The sequence below is a fragment of the Acomys minous genome (genome assembly GCF_964271855.1).
Source record: "Acomys minous genome assembly, chromosome: 6".
In the NCBI taxonomy this organism is placed as follows: domain Eukaryota; kingdom Metazoa; phylum Chordata; class Mammalia; order Rodentia; family Muridae; genus Acomys; species Acomys minous.
Window position 1 is genome coordinate 86,373,722 of NC_140487.1, and position 23,301 is coordinate 86,397,022.

Sequence of the window (23,301 nt, forward strand, 5' to 3'; positions counted from 1 at the left end):
TGACATCCACCAAAGAGGCCGAGTGAGAAGGATGCAGAGGTTCTCAAGGGCTCACATTCTCTCACATTTTAGTTAAATTTTTATAGGTTTTACTAAAAGCACAAAGTCTTCCTGTGCGCCCTACCCCCATTCAGGTTGGGCATTGCTCTCAAGCCCTGGGGGCCACCTCTGAGGCACAGGTGCTAGCCACAGCACCCCCTTTCCTGTGAGTCAGCAAGCTTGTCCTGGAATATCCCTCCGTGGTGAGGTCTGGGCAGCACTGGGCCATAGCTCCTCAGGAAGCTGGTGGGCCGTCCAGAGCTGCCCTGCGCACTTGAGATACGGCTGCCTCCTTCCCCCTTCCGAACGCTCTTTGAAAATGCTTTCAATGCAGAGCGTGTGTCTTCATGAAGGTTCTTTTCATGAGGACAGATGCTGTCACTGTATGCATCTGAGCAGCTGGTTTGGATCCGGAGCCCACTGAGGCCTGGTCCTCTATCTCAGTCTCTGGGGCCCTGTCAAGCCTTGGGGACTGGGGTGCAGAGGAGTCCTGGGGAGGGGAGGGAAAGGGAAGAAGAATAATCTACGTGTGACTTTGTCAGCGCCACAGAACAAACCTGCATGCTGCTTCTGTGGGAGGGGCTGTCTGATCTCAAGTGGGGCCAGGCCAGCTGGACCCCTCGGGAGTGGGGGAGGGGCGGAGGCACCCGGAGCAGCTCCTCCTGTTAGATCAACTGCTTCCCATTCCCTTCCCTCTTTGTGCTAGTGAGGTGCCCCCTCCCCCTTCAAGCCTCCTCTGTTGCCTCTCTGTGGGACCCAGGATGCCTTTTCCTTATCTGCCTCTCAATTGTGTCAGCACCGTGGATGAGAGTGGATGAGAAGGACTTCGGCCTTGTCAGTGTTGTGCTCTGCTTGCCACGTTGTAGGGGGGCTCAGATACTGGGGTGAATGAAGCAGAGTTCAGAGAGAGCAGGATTTTTGCACTGGGCACCATTGAGGGCGGAGCCGAGAAGAGAGGGGTGTGGCCTTCTGCAAGGGTCTCTGGGTCTTCTGTCTCTTGGCCTCACCAGTAAGTAGACTGTCTCCTTTTTGGCATTGTCTTGGGTACTGATGCCAAATTTTTGTTAATGCAAGATGTGATATCTGGCCCTTATTAAATCACAATCGAACCAGAACCAAGACCAAACAAATTGAGAGCCACCATGAAGACATCCCATTGAGGTTTCCGGCCACAGACCTAGGCAGGCCATCCTCACCCATACTTGGATTTTGTGGCAAAGGCCCATTGGGAATTAGTGTTGTTTCTTTCCTTCAGGCAGCAGGCTTCAGGACGGAAAGATAAAACAGAAAGTGAAGGTTGGGGTTCAGAGGGTGTCAGAGGTAGGAGGTATGTTGCTACTGAACACCCCCTCCCTCCAAGCCCTCTACTACACACATGCACGAACACACATGCACGTGTGCACACACACACACGCACACACACCAGTACCTTGCCCTGCGCAGCAACTAACAAGTCTGTCACTGGCTGACACTTTGAGGGGTTTCTTTTCTTCAAATAAATAATTCTTTGTCTCTCTTTGGGTGGCAGATTGGGCCTGGAGAGGCAGCCATCAATGGCAGGTGACTGCAGACAAGTAGGCTAGAAGAGACTAGACCAGGCAAGGAAGGTCCCAGAGACAGTGCCCAGCCTAGAGTGGGCGGGGCAGCAAGACACCTGGAGCTGCCTCTCACCCTGTGCGCCCTCTCACCCTGTGTGCCCTCTCACCCTGTGTGTGCCCTCTCACCCTGTGTGTGCCCTCTTGCCCTGTGTGTGCCCTCTCGCCCTGTGTGTGCCCTCTCGCCCTGTGTGTGCCCTCTCACCCTGTGTGTGCCCTCTCGCCCTGTGTGTGCCCTCTCGCCCTGTGTGTGCCCTCTCGCCCTGTGTGTGCCCTCTCGCCCTGTGTGTGCCCTCTCGCCCTGTGTGCCCTCTCGCCCTGTGTGTGCCCTCTCACCCTGTGTGTGCCCTCTCACCTTGTGTGCCCTCTCACCTTGTGTGCCCTCTCACCCTGTGTGTGCCCTCTCACCCTGTGTGTGCCCTCTCACCCTGTGTGTGCCCTCTCACCCTGTGTGCCCTCTCGCCCTGTGTGTGCCCTCTCACCCTGTGTGTGCCCTCTCACCCTGTGTGTGCCCTCTCACCCTGTGTGTGCCCTCTCACCCTGTGTGTGCCCTCTCGCCCTGTGTGCCCTCTCGCCCTGTGTGTGCCCTCTCGCCCTGTGTGTGCCCTCTCACCCTGTGTGTGCCCTCTCACCCTGTGTGTGCCCTCTCACCCTGTGTGTGCCCTCTCACCCTGTGTGCCCTCTCACCCTGTGTGTGCCCTCTCACCCTGTGTGTGCCCTCTCACCCTGTGTGCCCTCTCACCCTGTGTGTGCCCTCTCACCCTGTGTGTGCCCTCTCACCCTGTGTGTGCCCTCTCACCCTGTGTGTGCCCTCTCGCCCTGTGTGCCCTCTCACCCTGTGTGTGCCCTCTCACCCTGTGTGTGCCCTCTCACCCTGTGTGTGCCCTCTCGCCCTGTGTGCCCTCTCACCCTGTGTGTGCCCTCTCACCCTGTGTGTGCCCTCTCACCCTGTGTGCCCTCTCACCCTGTGTGTGCCCTCTCACCCTGTGTGTGCCCTCTCACCCTGTGTGCCCTCTCACCCTGTGTGTGCCCTCTCACCCTGTGTGTGCCCTCTCACCCTGTGTGCCCTCTCACCCTGTGTGTGCCCTCTCACCCTGTGTGTGCCCTCTCACCCTGTGTGTGCCCTCTCACCCTGTGTGCCCTCTCACCCTGTGTGTGCTGGTACATTTTCTTGCCCAGGAATATGCTAGTGAAATGCCAAAGTGAGGAAAGAGTGACTGGGCAGTTCCTTCTCTTCCTCAGAGGAGAAAGCAGGCTCCTTTCCTGTCTCTTTGTCTCTTGTCCCCTTTGTCCCAGCCTTCCAGCTCTGTGGCCTCCCCTCCCCCAGCGGTTCCTTCCTTTGTGCCCAGCAGGCCACTCACCAGTGGAACTTAGCTGAGGCCTGCCGCCCAGAGAAGCAGTGAGGCCCAAGGAGCCTGCGGATGGGCTTAAAGTGAACCCAGTATTTTCCCCCAGCCTCGAAAAGGTGGTGAAGTTTGGCCCTGGCTTTTGGCAGCCTCTTCAGAGGGAGCAGCATTGTTGGGGGTTGTGCCAGACCCAAGGTTGTAGCTGGCCTCACAGCCTTTTCCTTGGTTTTGCCCAGAGTGATTCTGGGGCCTTTGTGGTCTCAAGCCCTCTGTGAAACAGCTGGAATTATGGACACGCTGAACTCTAAAAAAGCTTAGCCCACATCTGTCACACGAAGGTGTTGGGTTTTTAAAAAATTAATATTTATTTTTATTTTATGTGCATGGTGTTTTTGCCTGCATGTAATATCTGTGTCAGGGTGTCAAATCTTGGAATTACACTTGTGAGTTGCCATGTGAGTGCCGGGACTTGAACCTGGGTTTTGGAACCACTACTGAGCCATCTCTCCAGCCCCTGTTTTAAAGAACTTTTAAGACAGGGTCTCTCATGTCTAGGCTGGCTTGAAACTCACTATGTAGCTGAGGAGGAGCTTGAACATCCTACCCTGCTGTCTCCACCACCCAAGTGCTGGGATGACAGGCTCTCTCTCTTCCCCCCAGTGCCAGTTTATGTTTTGTTGGCGGTGGGACCCAGGGCCTCGGCAGGCTAATGCTGGCCACTTGGAACACATCCCCACAAGAATAGTGCCTTGATTACCTTAAGTAAGCAAGGGTCAGTCACAAGGGCGGAAGCAAAAAAACCTCCAAGGAGGAAACCTGAAAGTTGGGGAAACGTATCAAGAGTAAAGTCGCTGGGAACATGGGGGAGTTGGCCTTGGTTCAGTTCTTTCTGGCAGATTGAACTCTGGCGCCTGATTTCTAAAGATCTGAGGACCTTAGCTTCTGGGTGTCTTGTGACCTGGCCCATTGTATTATTGCCTTGACAACCTGGGGCCTGGGAGGGTCCACAGAGGTAGATCGGGGCTGGCAGGGCCCAGGCCAGGCACAACTGTGGTCAGTTAGTGTACCGCCTTTGCTGTCTGCAGTGTTTTTCTCTGCTTACCACATTCAATTCATCAATTCACCTGCACACATTCAGATAATAAACAAAAAGGAAATGACGTACATTTAGAAACAATATAATTCACCCTCATTTTTTTCTATCAGTTCTTTAAAACACTGCCAGAAGCCACTTTTCCTCATCACCAACACTCTGCCTAAATTGGAGTTCTATTTTCACTTTAATGTGTGATCTGGTCTCTAGAAATTGTCTCAAGTCACAGGGACCCATTATTAACACGGGAGCTGGCTTTATAGCAGGTGTCCATGGCTGAAAGTGCTGCCATCCCTAATCCCTTGCCTGATGTTGGGGAGGGGGCAGCACTGAGTGTCAACTCCTTGCCTTTCTGAGTGACCCTGATAATTCTCCAAGCATTGGCATCTTCAGCCATAGCCGCCAGTGGCCGAGGTGCTGAGCAGTGCCTCAGGGCTGAGTACGGAGCGGTCAGCACATCCTTAAATGTTCCCACGGCATGCACCCCAGCATGCCAGGCTCATGGCAGCCCTGCTGCCCTTCTGGTGTCCAGAGTCACCCTGTGGGCCTGTCAGATGCAGATCTGTGGGGAAAGCCAGGAGGACCACAGTGGGTTCTGTTTGGGTTGGGCAGTGGGTAACCCATTCCCGGAGAAAGGCTTGTGACCTCAGTAGGCAAGGATCAGTAATGGGTTCAGGTGAGGCCCTTGGCTCCGGGCCATTTATTGATTGCCTGCCTGTTCAATGTAGTGCTTGCGACCTGACCTGTCTGCTGACGCTCCCTCCCAGAGTACTGTTTTAAATGCCCTTGGTTTGGGGACCTGTGCCCTGGAGGCAAGAGAAGACTTCCTACTCTGTGGAAAGGACTCAAAGAAAACATTGAGGCTTTGTCTTTTAACAGTTTTAGTCCGGAGCTGGCACTTACATCCATTGCCAGGTTGTCGTCATGGTCATCATTTGTTGGCTGCAGGGTGACAGTCCTCACACTCTGATCCTGGGTTGTGTTAGCCTGTGGCTGAGGTGTCTGTCCGTGCCCAGGTTTGTGGAACAGATTTGCATTGCCGTTTGTAAATAAGTGCTGCTTTGAATACCCACCTTTGATATGCCTGTTGTGAAGGAGCTGGGATTCTCAATTTAGACGTTTGACGTAACCTGAAAGTGAAAGGATTAAACGTGTGTATCTTAGGAGACTTAGGAGAGTGAGGGGCATGAGACCCCTCAGTGGAGTGTTGTCCCCTGGCTGACACCTTCCATAGCCTTTGCAGGAATCCCAGGCTGACCGCATGCTGAAGCTAGCCTTTCCTTCAAACTGTTGAACTGTCTGTCCCGAGGCTTTGCGGGGTGAGGTGGGGACTGGTGAAGCTTTCAGCGCTGCCTTCACTTTCCTGCTGCCTCATCTGGATCTCCTCTTGATCTTCCCCATTGCTGAGCCCAAAAGTGGGGGGGCCTGCAGAGGGGTGAGGTGCCAAGTTAGAGGTGTGAAACTAGGACCAGGAGGAAGGGTCTGGCGTGCAGGGCAGGTGTCTTTTTGCAGGGCTGCTGTGCCTCTTTGGGGGTGGAGGTGGTGTGATGGAGATGGGGGGGCACATGGAGGGGTGGGGTGTGTGTGTGATGGAGATGGGGGGGCGCAGGGAGGGGTGGGGTGTGTGTGTGATGGAGATGGGGGGGCGCAGGGAGGGGTGGGGTGTGTGTGTGATGGAGATGGGGGGGCACATGGAGGGGTGGGTGTGTGTGTGATGGAGATGGGGGGGCACAGGGAGGGGTGTGGTGTGTGTGTGATGGAGATGGGGGGGCGCAGGGAGGGGTGTGGTGTGTGTGTGATGGAGATGGGGGGGGCACAGGGAGGGGTGGGGTGTGTGTGAGATGGAGATGGGGGGGCGATGGAGCAAGTCCAGGAAAGCCAGGCGGGGGGAGGGGCCCCATTTGCATTGGTGATAGTGGCTCTTGGGGATGGGCCTTAGCTGGCATGAGGGAAGGTTCTTTCCTCCCCTCGCCCCTTCCTGCCCCTCCTCCCTACTATCTTCTGTCTGCTACTCTGCCTTCCTCCGTCCCTCCCTTGCCTCCTGGCCTTGCCTTTACCTCCCTGCAGACCCTGCATACTGCCTGGCCCTTTGCCATTGGTGCTGCCTGTCATACTAAAGAGCGAAGCTGGTACAGTTATGTGGGCTCCCAGGTGCTTTTTCTCATAACCGTCTCCTGCGCCTGGAAACTGTGGAGGCTCCTGGAGAGAAGACTGGCAGATGGTTTTCTGGAGCTTGTCCCCAACTTGACACTATGAGCCAAGGGTAGCTGCTGGAAATGAAGTGCCCAGGGCAGGATGAGTTCATCTCAGAATGGGGGTGAGGCAGAGAGGGGCCAGTGGACTGGCATGGGCGAGAGTAGATCTTAAGTAGTGCCACCGGGCCGGTTTGCCGTATGTCTTGGGGGAATCTGCGTGCTCTGTGTTCCAGGCGGACTCAGCTCCTGCAAAGGTTTGTCTTCCACCACCCTGCTGAGCACCTCTCCTTGAGAGACTGTCTGGTTCCTGGGGTCCCAGAGTGAAGACAGTGGGTGGGCAGCATATGGTCCTCTGCCTTGGTAGGCTGCAGGACAGGGCCACAGTCTTTCCTGTGCGTACCCCCACTTCCATCCCCCCCGGGAACACCTTCATCCTTTGTGTCCCTGGTGTCTGGCCTCCTACATACCTGAGTTATGCTTGGGCTTAGCATGTGTTCTTCTCACAAAATGAGAGAGAAAAGGAATCGCTTTTAAGCCAGCTTGTGCCCTGTTGGCCAGTTTGTACCCTGATTGCTGAAGCTGGATGCAGTGGGGTTGGCCTTCCAGACTGTTCATCTCTCTTTAGGCTTACAGCATGCCAGGACAGGCGAGTGTGGTGCTCCTTTGCATTCCCTCCCTTGGGTGTGGTGGAAAGGGTCAAGGTGAATGTGGCCCAGGCTTTCTTCATCTCCTCACGCCTGAATCTCAGCTGTTGTACCGATAAAATGGGGATCATGATGTCAGCGGCTAGGGCAGGATGATTGAAGGTCACTCACTCTACACCGTGTCACCAATAGGCTTTGGAAGACTAGTGGGAGACAGGCACCCTTTGTGCTCTGCAGCGGGTGGGGGGGGGGGGAACTAATAATAAAATGGGCCTTCCCGTGGAGTGGTGCATAGCTGCATCTCAGATGTGAGTGGCCATGATACTCTGGCCTCTTGGCTACCTGGTTGACCTGTCCCCTGGCCTGGACTCTGTCCCGATCTTCCAGGCTGCCAGCATTTTGCCAGTGTGGGCTGCCTCCTGAGTTTCTGCTCAGCCCTGACTTCGGTGGGAGCTACTCCTGTCCTGTTGTGAGGACGGCATCCAGCCACGGCTCTTTGTCAGCTGTGGTCAGCTCTTCTGAACTGTGCAGGAGCTCTGTGGCCAACTTTGGAGCAGCCTGCCCTTCTTGTCCAGCAGAGTGATGGCGGAACAAAGGCATGACTTTCTGGAAGTCCCCAGCAGGGGTGTCCCAGGCCCTCAGCTTCAGACATCCTTGAGGGTAGCAGGAGGGTAGGGGCGGGGCTTGCCGAGCTGGGCACTGACAGGCTTTTCAAACTGTCCTTGTCCTAGACGGAGCCCTCATAGTCTACCTCCTGTCCTCAGGAGTCTGCACTTGTCGATTGCCCTCTTTCCTGCTGAGCCCTCTAACTAGAACAAACCACGGAGGATGCATCCTGTCTCTGACAGACAAGGAAACTGAGTCCTGGGCAAGGAAGAGGTGTCTTCTTCACTGACAGAAAAGGGCCCCAGAGGCTGTTGAAAATTTCCCCTCAGTCTCAACAGCATACTAGTGAGGTCTCACCTTGCTCCCAAGGCCGTTGCTATTGGCAACCTACTTCCCCTGTTGGTTCTGGGGGCCCTTGAGGGGAAGAGGGAGGTGGAAACCAGATTTGTCAGGTGGCTGTTGAGTGCAGGTGGGGGTAGTACTAGTGACACCAGGAGGGAGGACCAGGCCGCATGGAGCTATCAGGGTAAATAAAACCTGTTGGTTTCTATCAATTGTTCCCTTTCCCAAGGAAATCATAGACGGAGACTTTGTGCTTTGTGTGGTGGCATGTCTCCCCTGTAACCCACAGGACTGAAATGGAAGAAAAACAAAGGGAAAAAGGTCAGCTAGGCAGTGTGTCTGTGGAAGACAGTCCAGCTTGATTTTTTTTTTTTTTGTTAAGCCAGGAATTCTTCAGTTTGGTGGTAATGGGGGAGTGACCCATAATCTGTCCAGAGGTGCTCAGCACCATGTCCAACACGCCGCCATCCCAACCCCCACCCCCGTGAGGCCTCAGTCAGGGTTTTCTGGTGGGGTCTCAGTCACATGGTTACCAGCTGTCATGTTAGTCAGGTAACCCTGAAGCTACAGAGTGCCCCCGTGAGGCACCGGGCTGAGAGGACCGGGCTGACTCTTGTCTGAAGGGCAGGCAAAACAGTTCACAAGACATGGATGACGGTCAGTGCTGGAGGGAAGGCAGGCAGCCACAGGAGGGGGTCAGAACAGAGAGCGCAGGAGCTGTGCTTCGGACTAGGTGTGGCGGGGGCTTCCTGGCTGATTATGGGATGTGCTGTAGCTGGTCCCAAAGGAGTAGGAAGAAGAAAGGGAGAGGGGGAGTGTCTCTGAGCTGGTGAGCTTTGCTAGCGGTTGGCCTTGAGAGGCTACAGGTGACGGATGTTGGAAGTAGTGAATTCCTGGTACCCTCAGCCCCAGAGAAGCGAGGCGATTCTGGCTCACCCGGCTCACACAGTGGACCCAGCTCCAGAGACCAGGGATGTGTGGAGCAATTCAAGTCACTTCCCTGCACTGGTGGTTGGGTATTTGTAAGCTGGTGACTTGGTGAGTCAGTGACCTTCCTTTTTGCCTCAGCTTCCTTATCTGTGAAGTGAATGTATGTAAGTTCCATCTGCCCATGTCTGAAACAGCTGGCTCTGTGGCGCCTGTTGGGTGCTTTGGGCTGTGGGGCACTGCCCACCCCCAGTTCCTTTGCCAGGTACTGAATATAGGTAGAAAGGTGTTGGGGCTTACGGTCCTGTCCGCCGTATGCCTTAGTTTTGGAAGTCAGAAGCTTTTCAGATTAGATACAGTGGGCAGACTGCTGCTCCACACAAGTGGGTGCATAGTGCCAATGCTAAGCAGGAGGCGTTTTTCATCGTTGTCTTATCTTTCAGTATTAGTACTTAGTATTGATGGTCCTCTTCTTCAGTCCTCACCATAGAGTTGGAAGCAGCGTCAAGGTGGGACACGCATCCAAAATCAGTGATGGGCAGGCAGGACAGAGCATGGGGTGTGCCTGTGCCACAATGAAGAGAGGCCTAAAATGGCCTCAGGAGTCCTCTGAGATAGCCTTCCAAACATGTGGGGTGAGGTGTGAGGCTGGGACCGACACAGGTGGAGCCTGCACTGGTCTCTCCTTCCACTTGGGCTGAGTGGTGCTGTTCTCCTTGAGCTTCTACTGGGCTAATGTCCTTGAAACCTAGACTCAGCTCTGGACAGAGTCTGGCAATTCGGAGAGTATATATGGTGGCCTGATGAGGTGACAGAAAGGATTGCCTGCAGACGCTGCCTTTGCTAGCTAGCAATGTTCTCTGTGGGTGGTACCCCGGGATCAGTGTCATGGCTCCCCACCCACCTCCATCTCCCCAACACCTGGAGCAAGTGGCCTTGTCATGTCACTCACGAAGCCCATTTGGTGACATTAGGATTGTGTGGTGTATGGCACCGGGCAGAGAGAACGTCTGGAAGAACTACTGAAGACACTGGATATTCACCTTTGTCCCCAATGACGGGGGACAAGAAACCCAGGCTTTGGTCATGAGAGCTAGGGGTTCCACCACTGAACGCCGCACTTGGCTAATTCTTTGTTGATTTGGAGGCCTCTCCAGGATTGTGTCATGCCTCAGGGCCACTCTTGTGGAGAAGGACTATAATCCTTAAATATAACAACCCCTTTCTTTCACTGGACACTTTATCCAGTGGTCTCCTGTATACAAGCTCATTGGCACCACCTTCCAGCAGTCCCGGGGGTAATGATAGGCAAGGCTTAGTCCCCTGCTTTGTTGGTGAAGAGGCAGGTGGCTTTAGTGACTTTCCAAAGTCACTTGTCCATGTGCAGTGTACGAGGAAGCTCAGAGTAAAATCCATTCTCAAGGCTAGTCGAGGTGTGCAGGGCAGATGGTAAATGCTTGGTATACTCTGGGGCCTGTCCCCCCTTGCTGGAGTCACACGTGCAAGCTGATCTCAGGGTTCAGGATTTTCAGTATGATATCCACTCAGTCGTTATCATTCAAGTAACATGCCCATTCAACGTGAGTCCATTGTCACCAGGGTCACTTGCCGGGCTGGGAGGTGGCCAGGGGTGTATATCCCTTTCTCTAGTTGTTTGGATTTCTAGGTAAGTGAAAGTTGGATGCGTGCCGTGAATGGAATCTACTTGGAAGACCTGTACCTGCCTGGCAGAGCCAGCCTACCAACTTCCAGGAGGGCCCTGGAGAATCTTAGGAACATGCCCGGCATTTGATGAAAGGAGGGCTGTTTGAGTCGGAGTGCCAGATGGTGATCCAGGAGGGCACGGGAGGCGGGAGCAGCGTTTTGCGGAAATGTGTTTGAACCGTGCTAGTTGAAAGAAGGGAACATGCAAACTGCCTTCCCGGCTGAACTCCACTCTGCAGATTGATCTCTCTTGGGATGTCCTGAGAATGCCTTTTCACGCTATATAGGGCCCTCAGGGTGTGGGGAATCTCAAGAAAGTTGGGGTGAATGAATTGGCAACTGTTGTGTCTGGGGTGTCACAGAGGGTACACCGTTCTGGGGAGTCCCATCAGAGTGGCCGGAATAATAGAGTTCGCCAGCCTCTTCCTGAGTCTGAGAATTTGGTCCTGTTCTGGGCATCTTCATACGTCAGGCTTGATATTCTTATTTAAGCTGAGCCTTGAATTGTGCACCTGTCCTTTGATGGCCGGAACATGGGGACAGAGGAGCGTCTTCTGTGCTCACCTAACTCAGGGCTGTCTTGTTTCGATCACATAACTCTCTTCAAAAATCAGCTCCGTTTCTTGCTGTCAGCCTCCACATTCGTTTTCCTGACCTTGGATTTCAAGGTGCTTTTTATCTGTCCACCTGGCTGGCTGCCTGTCTCTCATTCATAGAGTGGCGGTCATCTGACTTCCTGCTCATAGGAAGTCCTCTCTGGTCACCCCGGCCTTGACCTAAGGAACTGCTGGCAGAAGCAGTTCGGCTCCCCTGGATTTGAGGACTGTTCTACAGATGTCAGCAAGGAGGGACCCTGTATGATGTGGCTTCAGTCACCGCTCTTTCCTTTGTAGCAGAACCTTTTCTTTAAACCAAGTCTTACAGGGAAGCCCATATAATAAAATAAAGCAGACCGCTGTGAGCTAGGGCGAGCAGAGGCTCCTGCCAGTGAGCTGCTCTTCTTCATGCCTCTCAGGCACCTGCTTCTGGGGGGGGGGGTTCACCTCTGAGGGAGCGCTGTTTAAGATGCCTCTGATTGGGCTGGCGCTGTGACTCAGTGCTAGAGCATTGCCTAGCATGTGCAAAGCTGGGTTCCATCTCCAGTGTTGTTAAAAAAGAAAAAAAAATAGCAGCGAAGATATTTTTGATTCAGTTAAATACCCAGTGTGGGGGATCCTGACCAGGCTAAGGAGGCAGTGGCCACCTAGTCATACCGGGGTGCTTTTGGTCTGTCAGCGTTCCCCTGTTCTTCAGCGACATGTTTGGACCCATTTCAGGAGTGCATCCAGAGTTCTGAGAAATGGGATACACTGCAGAGCCCAGGAGAGGGCTGGGATCAGTCATGGCTGGACAAACAGCACAGGACTGCAGGCTCCTGAGCATTCCTAAAACTTCCAGAATGTTCCAGGCATAATGGCTTGTGAGTTGGTACCTACTTTTTTCAGTGTGTAGAAAATGATGCAAACAGCTAGAGTCTTAGAGTCAGTCCTTTGGCCTCAGGGTACTGTCACCATTCTTCTGACTTTGACTTTCTCCACTGGGTGCTTGGTGTCAAGGGCTCCCAGGTGCTCCCTCGAGTCCTTGAGTGTTTTCCATCTTTTTGGTGAGCACCACACTGCTTGATGTGCGACAGTTCACCCGTCTGTAACTGTTGTTTTCTGATGTTCTGGCGCTTGACATTATGATTGTTTGCCAGTTTCCCATGTTGCAAGTGGCACCCTGTGCTGAGCACCATTCGTGCTAGATGTTTTTGCACACAGGCATTGTGGTACTGTTAAGGTGTGGCACTGTTGGGTCTTGTAGTTAGAAATGCAAGTCTGGGCTGGAGAAACAGGTGAGCTCTTCCTGGGGACTCAATTTCAGCTCTCAGCACCCGGGTTGGGCAGCTCAAAACTGCTCGGGACCCCAGTTCCCAGGGACCTGATGTCCTCTTTTGGCCACACACACCAGCACACATATACACAGGGCCTGTCCACCAAGCATTCTTAGCATTGTTCCTGAGAGAGTAGGAAGGGACAGGACTGGCTGTAGAGGCAGGGAGCCCTGGCCCTGATGAAACCAGTTCTTGGGGAGCGGGAGGGAGACCCCCTGCTGTTTGTTGCCCTGCCTTATCTGGCCAGTCTGGCTCCAGAGAGCTGGGACATTGCCCCTTGTCACTTTCGTACTCTTTTCTTTTTTTTTATGCTCTGCTCCAGTAGCAGCCCTGTAGAGACTTCCTACATACTAATTGATTAGATATAGATGCTTTTCCCCGTGTGCCCGCTCAGTCACCGAGACCTGTTTATTTGAATGTACTTTGCTGCGTTGGTGGAGGCTTGCATAAGAGACACAGATTGGGCTGTAGGGACAGTGGGGGCATCAAGGACTTAGCTCACAAAGAGATCACTGTCTCCACCGCTGTTGCCTGGGTACTGCTGACCCCTTTAGGACTGGGATCTCAGAAGGTGTACGGGGAAGGATGATCAGAGAGCCAGAGTGGCTGCAAGATTCCCTCCCCCTTCTCTTTGCCCAAGTTGATAGTTTCGGAGGAGGGCTGAGTTTGGGTGTAGATAGTATTTATAATTGGAAACTGAGTTGAGCAGGTGGCAGAGGAGGGCAGGGCATTCCACTGCCAGCTTCCCAGAACCTTCTGTGAGCCATTTTACAAGATTCCCGAGGAAAACCTGTAAGGTGTAAATGGCATCATGGCTCCCCTTCTGGCGCACAGAGTTGAGCTACTAGGATAGTGTCTTGATAAGTAAGCACTGTCCTGCCGCTGTCAAGGGATGCCAGTAAGATTGGAAGCAGGTTTGTCCTGCTGCAGAGCCAGTTCTTACCAAGCTAATGATGTCATGGCCCAGGATGTGGAACAAGTGAAGGTTTTGGACAGAGTTGCCATGGCTCTGCCCCCATGTTGCAGTACTCTGCCCTCACAGCGGTTTGGGCGGTGATGACATAATAGCCACAAATACAGAATAAGCTGTGGCCGCATCAGCGGGATGTTCGCAGCACTCGAGTCTCCGAGGCTCTGGGGAAGCAGGTAATCCAGAGAGGTCATCAAAAGACTTTCTAGAGGAAATGCATTCTGGGGAGGGGTGGAGACCCTCACAGTATGCACGCCGCAGTGTTCTAAGCGCTCTGGACACAGACCCACTCTGTCTCACACCAGAAGCTCTGAGCTTGAAAGTAGGACCAGGCAGAGAGGTCGAGTAACGTGCCCACAGTCACACAGCTAGAAAGTGTCCCAGGCAGGGTTTGAACACAGGCAGTCTTAGTATTTTGGCAGGTGCAGCCTACCAGAACTCAGGAAAGATTGGGTGGGAGGAGTCAGGGGAGTCTCTGTGGGTAGTAGGAGACCTTTTCCCTCACACCTGCAGGCTGCCTGCACCCTCCTGCCCTCCCACGAGCAGTTCATAAGCCAGGGTTCGGTTCCCACTGTTGCTCTTCACTGACGTCCTTAAGTGGTACCCTTACCAGTATTGTGGCCATTGCTTTCTTGAGGATAATAGGAGAATCTGGAATCCCTGCTGCATCTCCCATTGGGAGCACACACTGCCAAACCCACGACACGATTGAGCATGCCCTCATGCTTGCGCTGTGGCCCCCCCCCCCCCCGCCCCCCGTACCTGGGCTGCCCCACGGCATTTTGACATGGTGTGTGATGTCCTTGCTTCATCATGCGGCACAATGGCGCCTCTGTCAATAAGGCAGCTAATTAATTTTAGCTCTGTGAGGTTGCCTCATCTCCACACACTGTTCACGTTGCCTGGTGTCTTCCCGGTGAATGCGCGAGGAAGCTCTTTGCTGCCATTGTCTATTGCTGGAGTGCAGCAAACATCTTTCCGTTTTGCCCCTTTCCAGCTGCTGGTGGCTGATTTTCCGGGGAAGTGTTGGGTGCTCCTTTTGGGAGTGATCTTAATTGCCGGAGGCGTCACATTTAGCACAGACCCCACTAATTTGGACCCCTCTGGGGCATGGTTGTGTGAGACCTGGAAAGATGACATTGCAGATGACTGTTGAGGACTGTTGAGGAAAAGCTGTGTAGTCCTGTATTGCAAGTTCACCCTCACTGCTGAGAAGGAAGTGCCCTGCGTGGGTAGGGAAGGAGGCGGGACTTGGGAGGAGCACCTGAGGTTTCTGTGTGTAGAGGAAGGGGTACTGGTAAAAGGCAAATAAGTTGCCTGTCCTTTTGACTATTAATTTGCTTTTGTTGTTTTTTCCCTCCCCTGATTTTAAAGATTTATTTATTTATTTTTACATATAAGTACTCTATTGCACGTATGCCTACATGTCAGAGGAGAACATCAGATAGATGAGGGCATCAGATTCCAGTATAGATGGTTGTGAGCTGCCGTGTGGCTGCTGGGACTTGAACTCAGGACCTTTGGATGAGAAGGCAGGTGCTCTTAACCTCTGAGCCATCTTCCAGCCCCTTGACTATTAATTTGGGTAGACCCTCGTGTTCCCCATCTTCTTTCCCCGTTTTCTACACCTTGATATGGAACTTGGGCTAAGCATTATGCCTGTGGGATGTACTGGCTGTTTCTAGTTCCCTGCTTAGCTTTTGTTTTGAGGACCCCACCCCTCATTTTATTTACTAGTGTCTGGGATTTGAGGGCAGCTGAGACCTTACCCTTTAGCTATGGGCCTCAGCGTCTCCCTGTGTGAAGTGGAGGTGCAGCAGCACCCCAGCAGTCCCCATTCTTTGAACTACCTTAGTTAATGCGTGTGCTTGACTCAAATGTGGGTCATCAGGCCTTCCTGGAAAGGGCCAGCCGGTAGATCGTTATCGTGGGCAGTGTGGTCTTGCAGCTCAGCCACAGATGATGCACACATGAATGCATGTGTCCGCGTCCCAGGTCAAGCGTGCTTACGGGTGCTGCCCTTAGCCCCTGCGCCTTAGTTTGCAATCTCTAGCTCTAGCGTGTTCTTACTCTCTTAGGCTGCTGCACAGCAGGGCTGCTCACTCACACTGCTGCAGCCTCTGCACCAGGTTAGCCTGTGAGGCAGGATTCCTGTTTGAATCAGGGCAGTACCTGAACCCTGAATTCTCCTGAGGCCCCCACTTTGCCATGAATCTGCACCTCACCCATACTTTGCTTCTGGCAGATGGAAGGTGGCTTGGCTAGCCCTCCCCAGGGAGCAGATGTGTCAGTCTGGGGCAAGTCACCCAGCTCCCTGGAGTGCTGTCACACTGGGGAGTTCCCAGTCAGAGTCTGGGTAAGACACTACCTACTGTAGAACAGTACACTCTTGCAGTGGGGGAAGAGGGGCAAAGTATGGTCAGTTCAGGGATTTTTGTCTTGTGTTTTTATTATATTAAATAGCTGTGGCTCAGAGGATGGCTGCAGGGATAATAATGCTGCATTCTTGTGCCCTCCCATATGGAACCCCCCCCCCCCCCACACACACACTTCTTGATCTTTACGATGCTGCTTAGCTGAGAGTCAGGAAAGGCTGCCAGTGGGGGCTAGAGGATGAGGAAGACAAACATGCTTACCCTTCTTTTTTTTGTTTTTGTATTCTGTTTTTAAAGTTTATTTTCATTTCATGTGCACTGGTGTTCTGCCTTTATGTATGTCTGTGTGAGGGTGTCAGATTCCCCTGGAACTGGAGTTACAGACAGTTGTGAGCTGCCATGTGGTTGCCGGGAACTGAACCCTGGTCCTCTGTAAGAGCAGCCAGTGCTCTCAACCACTGAGCCATCTCTCTAGTCCCTACCCTCCTCCCCCTCCTCCCCCTCCTCCCCCTCCTCCTCCTCTTCCTCCTCCTTCTTTTTTTTTTTTTTTTTTTTTGTAACTTTGCCCATTGTGGCATCAGATTGGTAGCGTTTCTCTCGTTTCTTTGAACTGTGCCGCGTTCCTGCCAGGTGGAGACATGCCGGTCGCTCACACTGCTGCCGGCTCTGTGGTTTCTTCCCCTGAGCTGGCTGGCCAGAGAGGGGTGCTTGTTCCCATCTTCCAGAGTGGTCAAATAAGGCACTTTGAGGTCCTGGATAGAAACTGTAGCTCGTACAGACTGAAGTGGCACTCACAAATAGTACCGGGCCTGGCAGGGGTGCTGTGCAGGAGCGGGCCTTGAAGGTCTGTCTGGCGCCTCTCTCCCTGGAGTGCCCTCCAGAGGCAGGGCCCTGACCACGTAGGTGGTGAGGATCACAGCCCTCTCTGTCTGGGGTGTCATCTGGACGGTGCCACCCGCTTTGAGACCATTCATTTTCTCCCCTGCCCCCTTCGGTTCTGTTGTGGCTCCCGAGGGAAAACGCAGCTTTAGAAACACGGTAGGGAGGCTCTTGTGGGGGAGTAGAGGGGGATCCACCACTGAAGCAGGACTTGGCCCCTAGGGCAGCCTGCATGTGGCTCAGCCGCTCAGACAAATGTTTGGACAGCTTAAGAAGATAAACTCAAACTTAAGTAAATAAAACCAGCTACCTGGTTATGAAGGAAAAGTCAGGTGTGGGGCCTTCTGTTTCCTGGCGCTTTTTAAAGAAAGCTCTGGAGCTCTCGGGTGAGGAGTCTTTGCTTTCCTTAACAACTTGCCTCTCTGTCTTTACACCTGTATAAGGACACCTGAAGGAGCCAGGTGGGATACAGGCTTCTGCCTTTCGGGGTATCCCTTCCGTGAGGCCGGCCGCAGCCCACATGCCTCTCCCCCGGTCATGGTCTGTCAGTCCACAGGACAAGTCCAGGAAGCCCCTGCTCTCCCAGACCATTTCCTGGGTGAAGAGACGGTAACTGTGGAGGACGCGAGCTAGGGAATCTGGGTCTGCCCTGCAGGGTCACCGTAGTGCTAAGAACGAGGCCACGTTGGTCCTTTGAGACCCGACTATGTAGCACAGGCTGGCCTGGAGCCTTCAGCCTCCCTCCCTCAGCCTCTTCTAACTATTATGAAGTTATTAGGCTTTTACCTGGCACTGAGGTAGTACACTGAATTTTACAACAGAAAAGGACACGTAAGGAATTAAGACATCATGTTCACAAATGATCTGTAACTTGAACTTTTTAAAAAGATGTATCTATTTTCCCTTTGTGTGTATGGGTGTTAGGAGGACTGCTGTGCACAAGCGCGCCCCATTGCAGCAAGCTGATTGGTACCCGAGTCGGACTGTCTCAGTGCTCGCCGCTGTTGGTGTGGTGGACGGGGAGAGGGAGTGTGTGTTTGTTTATGGTCTGCTGTCCTTGTCCTTACCATGGAGGTGAAGGCTGGAAGAGGGATGAAACAGTTAAGATGCTAGACGCTAGACTGGGAAGGAGAAGATGCACATTCTGATTTCTGCCTTCAGTTGGGTAGGAAACCCCATTCCTTCCTCAGTTCTGAAGGGCTGCCCAGGTCTCTGTGTGGAAGAACTTTCTGGTTCACTCTCTTCACTGAGGCAGTGAGGATGGAGTGCATGAAATAGGAAGGTGACGGGTCTTACCAGACACGTGAAGTTGGAGGAGAGGGCGTTTCCCTGTGACTGGTAGTGTAGCTGTTGCTTGCTGCCACCACTGTGGAACTGTAGCCCGGATGTATCTGCAGTGCCTTGAAAGGCCACTTGTCTTGATTTTGGTCTCAGCTGCTCATAGGAACACATACCCTTGTTCCACTGGGCCGGGAGGAGGAGAGGGGCCCTGGTCCCTTGAGGACAGGCTCTGCATCACCTCTTTAAACTCCTCCTCCTAACCCGGTAGCGCTTCCTGAATCCCCGCGTGGGAGTGTCTGCTGCTGGCGTGGGCGTGGGGGGAGTGCAGCGTTTCTGCGGAGCCCCACCGCAGCTTGACTTTGTCATCTCTGTGTGGTTCGACTTTCCAGACCTTTCTCCTTCTCTTTTTCAAACTCGAACCCTCTCTTTCGAGCAGTTTCCTGAGAAGGGAGCAAGACCCTTAGGAATTGTATTGTATCAAGATTTACATCTCTGTGGCGAGGACAGGAGTGTTTGATGTGTGGGTTTTTACGTGATGTTACATTGTGAAATAGTCTTGGTTGTCCTTTGTCCCGAGTTGGCACATGTCACTGGGAGCCCTCAGGAATTTCATGCCTAGCACTCCTCCCCACCGGAGCCTCATCCTGCCAAGGTGGCATGGGCATGGCCCCCCATTTTGCAGATGAGGAAGTTAAGGCTGAGAGAGGGCTGTTCAGTAACTTCCCCAAGACCACGTGGCTCTTTGCACGGCCCCACACTGCCTCCTAGCTTCCTCCTTGTGGAAACACCCAGGCTCTGGCAGGCTTTCTTAGATCAGCGCCATTCCCAGGAGGAGGTCTTACTTGGATCATAGACTTTCAAACACTTCAAAACAGGACCGAGTTCCCTGACATTGTCCTTTTGTAGCTGAGAAAAGATGGTCTCCAGGGAGAAGTGACTTGGCCAGGGTTATTCAGTGAACTTGTTGGCCAGATTCATTTCAGACATTCGTTGAGCAGAGTGGTGACTGGCATTTTACACACACACACACACACACACACACACACACACACACACACACACACACACACACACACACACACACACACACACAAAAGTCCTGGTGGACAGAACAGAAAAACCCCTAAGTTTGTGGTACTAAATTGAAGTTTTTATATTCCTATGCTTTACCTTTCCTCACTAAGCTTCTACATAGCTTTTATTTCACCATGGATTTGGGGGAATGCAACGGGGATTTTAGTGCAGTATTTCGAATTGAATACAAAGTGATAGATAAATTAGTTTGGGGAAAAGAAGTTACATAATTGAGTCTTAAATAGAGACCAAGTCTAGGGAGATGACTCAGAATGGCTAAAAGTGCTCAGGAGGACCCGACCTTGACTCTCCAGCACTCTCCACACAGTAAAAGCCAGGTGACCGCACATACCTGTGCCTCTGGGAGGCAGAGACTGGTGGGCTCCAGAGCTTACTGGCCAACTAGCCAGTGGGCTCCAGGTTCAGTGTGAGACACAAGATGGAGAGTGATAGAGGAACATTCTTACAGTAAGATATGCAGTGTCCTCCCCCAGGTTCTGCATTTGTATGCATGGTACATGTACGTTCAAACACAAACACACACTCCACGGGGTTTTCTGGTGGCCAAGTCTGGCCTTAAACTCTTGACCTTGCAGCCTCTAAGTGCTGTGATTACTGTGTTTGTCATACTGCCTTGCCTCATTCTTTGTGCAACTGTTCTTTGAGCATGTGCGGTCATGCTTTGATTGAGAGATTTCAGCAAGTGAGCCAAACCTGAGGGGACGGCAGTTCCATGGCCTTGGGTTATCCTGACACCCAGTAGCAATGGGAGGTTCAGATTTTAGTCTTTTGTGATCGCCAGTCAGATTTGAGCATTCCCCTTGGGTAGGTGGTAAGTTATCTAAGCATAGTACACTGTCTTTTTAGCCTGCTAGGCTGGGTGACACGGCCAAGGAACACCAATATGGCAGCAAGACCTCCCAGAGCCACAGGGACAACCTGATGCACTTCCTGTGCAGTCTGCCCTGAAACTGCAGGGCAGAAGAACCCTAAACATTTGAGTTTTCGGCACAATGGAGCCTTTCTTACTTACCCTCGTCTCAGTCACCACCTGCAGCTTTTGCCACAAAAGAGTGACCTCTGCTGCTTGGAAGAGGGGGTGGGGTTTGACCAAGGGTGCCAGAGAAGCCTGGTGTTTATAAAAAGCCCTCTGAGGTCAGCCAGAGGCAGGCAAAATCCTTCCATGCCCTCCTTAGGAATCCAGGACCTTTTTTTTTTTTTTTTTTTTTTTTTTAAAGAAGACAGGCTATTTTAAAACATGAAGGGCTGAATGTTCTCTTTTATATTTTCCCCATCTGCATATTATCAATTGATAACCTTTAAAGTCCCTTCTGAGCCTGACAGTTTCTCTGGCTCTGATTCCTACCACAGCCCATGCTTTGTCATAGAGGCAGGGGACTTGTCCCTTGGGAGGGTGGACAGATGCCTGGATGGATGGTAGGTATTTCCACCATCAAATGGACAGACCTTCTTGGACAGGTCTTCCCATGAAAGTCTTTCTTCCTCCACCCTCACCAATGGGTTCCCGTCTCAAATAGCCTCAGCTCTGCTTTGGATGGTATCGCACTGGCTTTGGGGTTGTCTGTGTTCTTCTGAAAATGTAGTTTCCCAAACTGACCTGTAGCCCCGCCTCCCCCCAACTCTCTGGCCCGGTGCCTTGAAGTGTCTGCAGTTGGCAACAGGGAGGAAACCTGGCGGTGGGGAGGAAGATGCTTCCTCAGGCTGGAGTTGGCAGTGATCCGCTTTGCTCTGTGGTAGATATTAACTGCGTTCCCAGGCCTGGTTCCTGCTCCCAAATGCCAACAGCTCTGCCTCTTAAGTGAGGTTTTAACTTAATCCCCAACCTTACCTAAATGTTACTTCTATTATTATTCAGAGCTGTGGGCAGAATTTCCCTGCAACACTGAGGGGCCTGAGAGGCTGAGCCTGTAGGTGATGGTGGGGGATAGGGGTGGGGAGGTGGGGTGGGGGTGGGGGGGGGCGCGCAACAGCGGGGTGCCTGCTCAGCCTGGAGGGCTCTAGGCAGCATCTTTTGTTCTTAGCCCCACCCAGCTAGGGCGGCTCCGGTCTCCTAGGGGTCAGTAGGGTGTCTTTAGAGGTTAGGTTGGACAACCTTTCATATACCAGCAGGAGAAACTGAGGCATGTGGGGCAGGCCTATCTATCTCCCCCTTTTTCTGTCTCAGAGTTAGAAACCAGGCTTCTTGTGGTGCAGCTCTCTGCCTCAGAGAGAGACCACAGTCTCTGAGATGCAGTCTTTGTGAAACTTCCAGGTGGGGTTTGTCCCACATAGAAGCCCCGGAACTGCAGTTCCTTTGCACTTTAGCTGGGCCCAGATGGGCATCCTTGAGCTCAGGGCCACTGTATTCACACGCTAAAGGTCTGTCACCAGGGATGGAGCATTGTCCGAACAGCATTCCTTGCCCAGTGAGATTCTCCCCAAGGGTAGACCAGATGGACCAGTCTTCATTCTTGTGCTTACAGTGTCTGATATATAGGAAGTGCTCAGCGAGGATGTGTTGAATGGGCCAAAGGGTTTGGATAACAAGCCATAACAATGGATAAGCTTGGTGGCAACCCACCTATCTGGTGGGTTTAAATGGGGGCGGGGGAAAAAAAAAACCAAAAAACTTAAAAAAAAAATCTCAAAAACACTCCTAGAGCTTTTCCTGAAAGAATGTTCCATTCTTGGGTGGAATACTCAGTGTCTTGTCTTAGGGTGTGGGGTGGGGTGGGGTGGGGGAGCGTCCTCCCTTCAAAGCTGCCTCTTGGAAGTCAGCGGCCAGCTTGCAGACCAGTGAGTGTCCAGATGCTGGCGTTCAAGCTGCACATGATAAGATGCCCGATAAAGTGCTCCTTTCTTACCCCAGAGTCGGAGGGGGGTGTCCTGCCTTCAATTCTGCCCCAACCCATCACCTCTCCTCAGCTCCTTCCAAACTTGACCGACAAACTGATCTAGTTTGTCACCCCTTGTCCAGGTGGTTACCAGCGAGGAGGACGTTAGCGCCTCGATTCACTGGGTTTTGTCCCGGCTGTCCCTTTTGGGTGGGACCCAGAGGTTGGCTGGAGGCTGAGGCACAGGATTGGGTTTTCTTTCGTGCTAAGCATCTTGGTCATGAACCTTTTCCTCAAGAGGGAAGTGAACTTGCTGAAGCAGAGCCTGTCTCCACACTGAAGGCAAGTTCCCTCGCTTTCTTTCTTTTTTCTTTTTTTCTTGTTTTTTGAGACAAGGTTTCTCTGTGTAGCCTTGGCTGTCCTGGACTCACTTTGTAGACCAGGCTGGCCTCGAACTCACAGTGATCCGCCTGCCTCTGCCTCCCGAGTGCTGGGATTAAAGGCGTGCGCCCCCCCCCCCCCCAGCGTTGCCTCGCTTTCTGAGTATGGCTGTGCACCTGCCAGCACAGTGGCCGCACCTGGTCAGTGCAATGTGCCAAGCTCCGAGAAGATTTGGGCAGATGTCCCTCTCAGATACAGACTCAAACCGGAGTCCCGGGTTGCCAGCCTCTTCCCTCGATCCCACTGGGATTTGTTCCCCATCCTCCTTCCTGATTCATCTCTTACTGGGAGACTATTAGCTCTCCTTGCCTCACCCTCCTTCCCAGGCACGGTTTGGTCCCCTGGGTCAACCACACAGGCCTGACTCCCTTCCTTGAAGACATGATAGAGGGGGGCTGTGGCGGGACCTTTTCCTCTCCTGTGTCCATTTTTTCCCTTCAAATCAGAGCGGCCGGGGAAAGTCCTTGTACACATTGGTTCTAATAGAGAGAGAGAGAGAGAGAGAGAGAGAGAGAGAGAGAGAGAGAGAGAGAGAGAGAGAGAGAGAGAGAGAGAGCGCCTGTGGATGCCGGTCCTGGAACAAATTGTGGGTGAGGGTAGAGGAAGGCTGTTCAGCTGTGGAGGATGGCATGGCTGGGTGGCTGGGCTGTCAGGGGCAGGAAGGATGCTGAGGATGACTTGCAGATGTGTGGGTGGAATGCAGGAGGAGATGCAGCTAGATGTGGCGACGCCACAGCGCTGCCTCACACCGGAGTGGGCGCCACTATACCCAGGCTCTACGATTGGAGTGGGAGAGCCAGCAAGGGGCTGGGGGCCTGTTTGGCAGCAGGTGCCTATGAGACAACTGGAAAGTGCCAGTGCTTGCGTGGCCATCTGTCCCCTGCGCCTAACTTCCAGCCCCCTTCTGCTTGCCACAGAAGGGCGGCCTGACGCTGTTCCACAGCACAGGGGCGAGGTGCCTGTCTGGGAGGGGCAGGCAGCTTTCCGTGTTGCCTTTGTTTAGTCCCATCTTCCTTGTAGCTCCTGGTGCTTTGGTGTTGCCAG

The 23,301-nt window shown here is 53.0% G+C and overlaps 2 protein-coding genes across 5 annotated transcripts in view; one reads left to right on the plus strand and one right to left on the minus strand.

The window, feature by feature from the left end:
• SSBP3 (single stranded DNA binding protein 3) overlaps positions 1-23,301 on the plus strand; it is a 144,073-nt gene that overhangs the window by 23,812 nt on the left and 96,960 nt on the right. The gene's annotated exons all lie outside the window — the stretch shown is intronic.
• The window catches only part of DIO1 (iodothyronine deiodinase 1), a 365,641-nt gene continuing 348,650 nt past the window's right edge, over positions 6,311-23,301 (minus strand). The window contains exon 5 of the transcript XR_014779950.1: positions 6,311-6,323. The gene's annotated coding sequence lies outside the window, so the exon portion shown is untranslated. The remainder of the gene's footprint in view (positions 6,324-23,301) is intronic.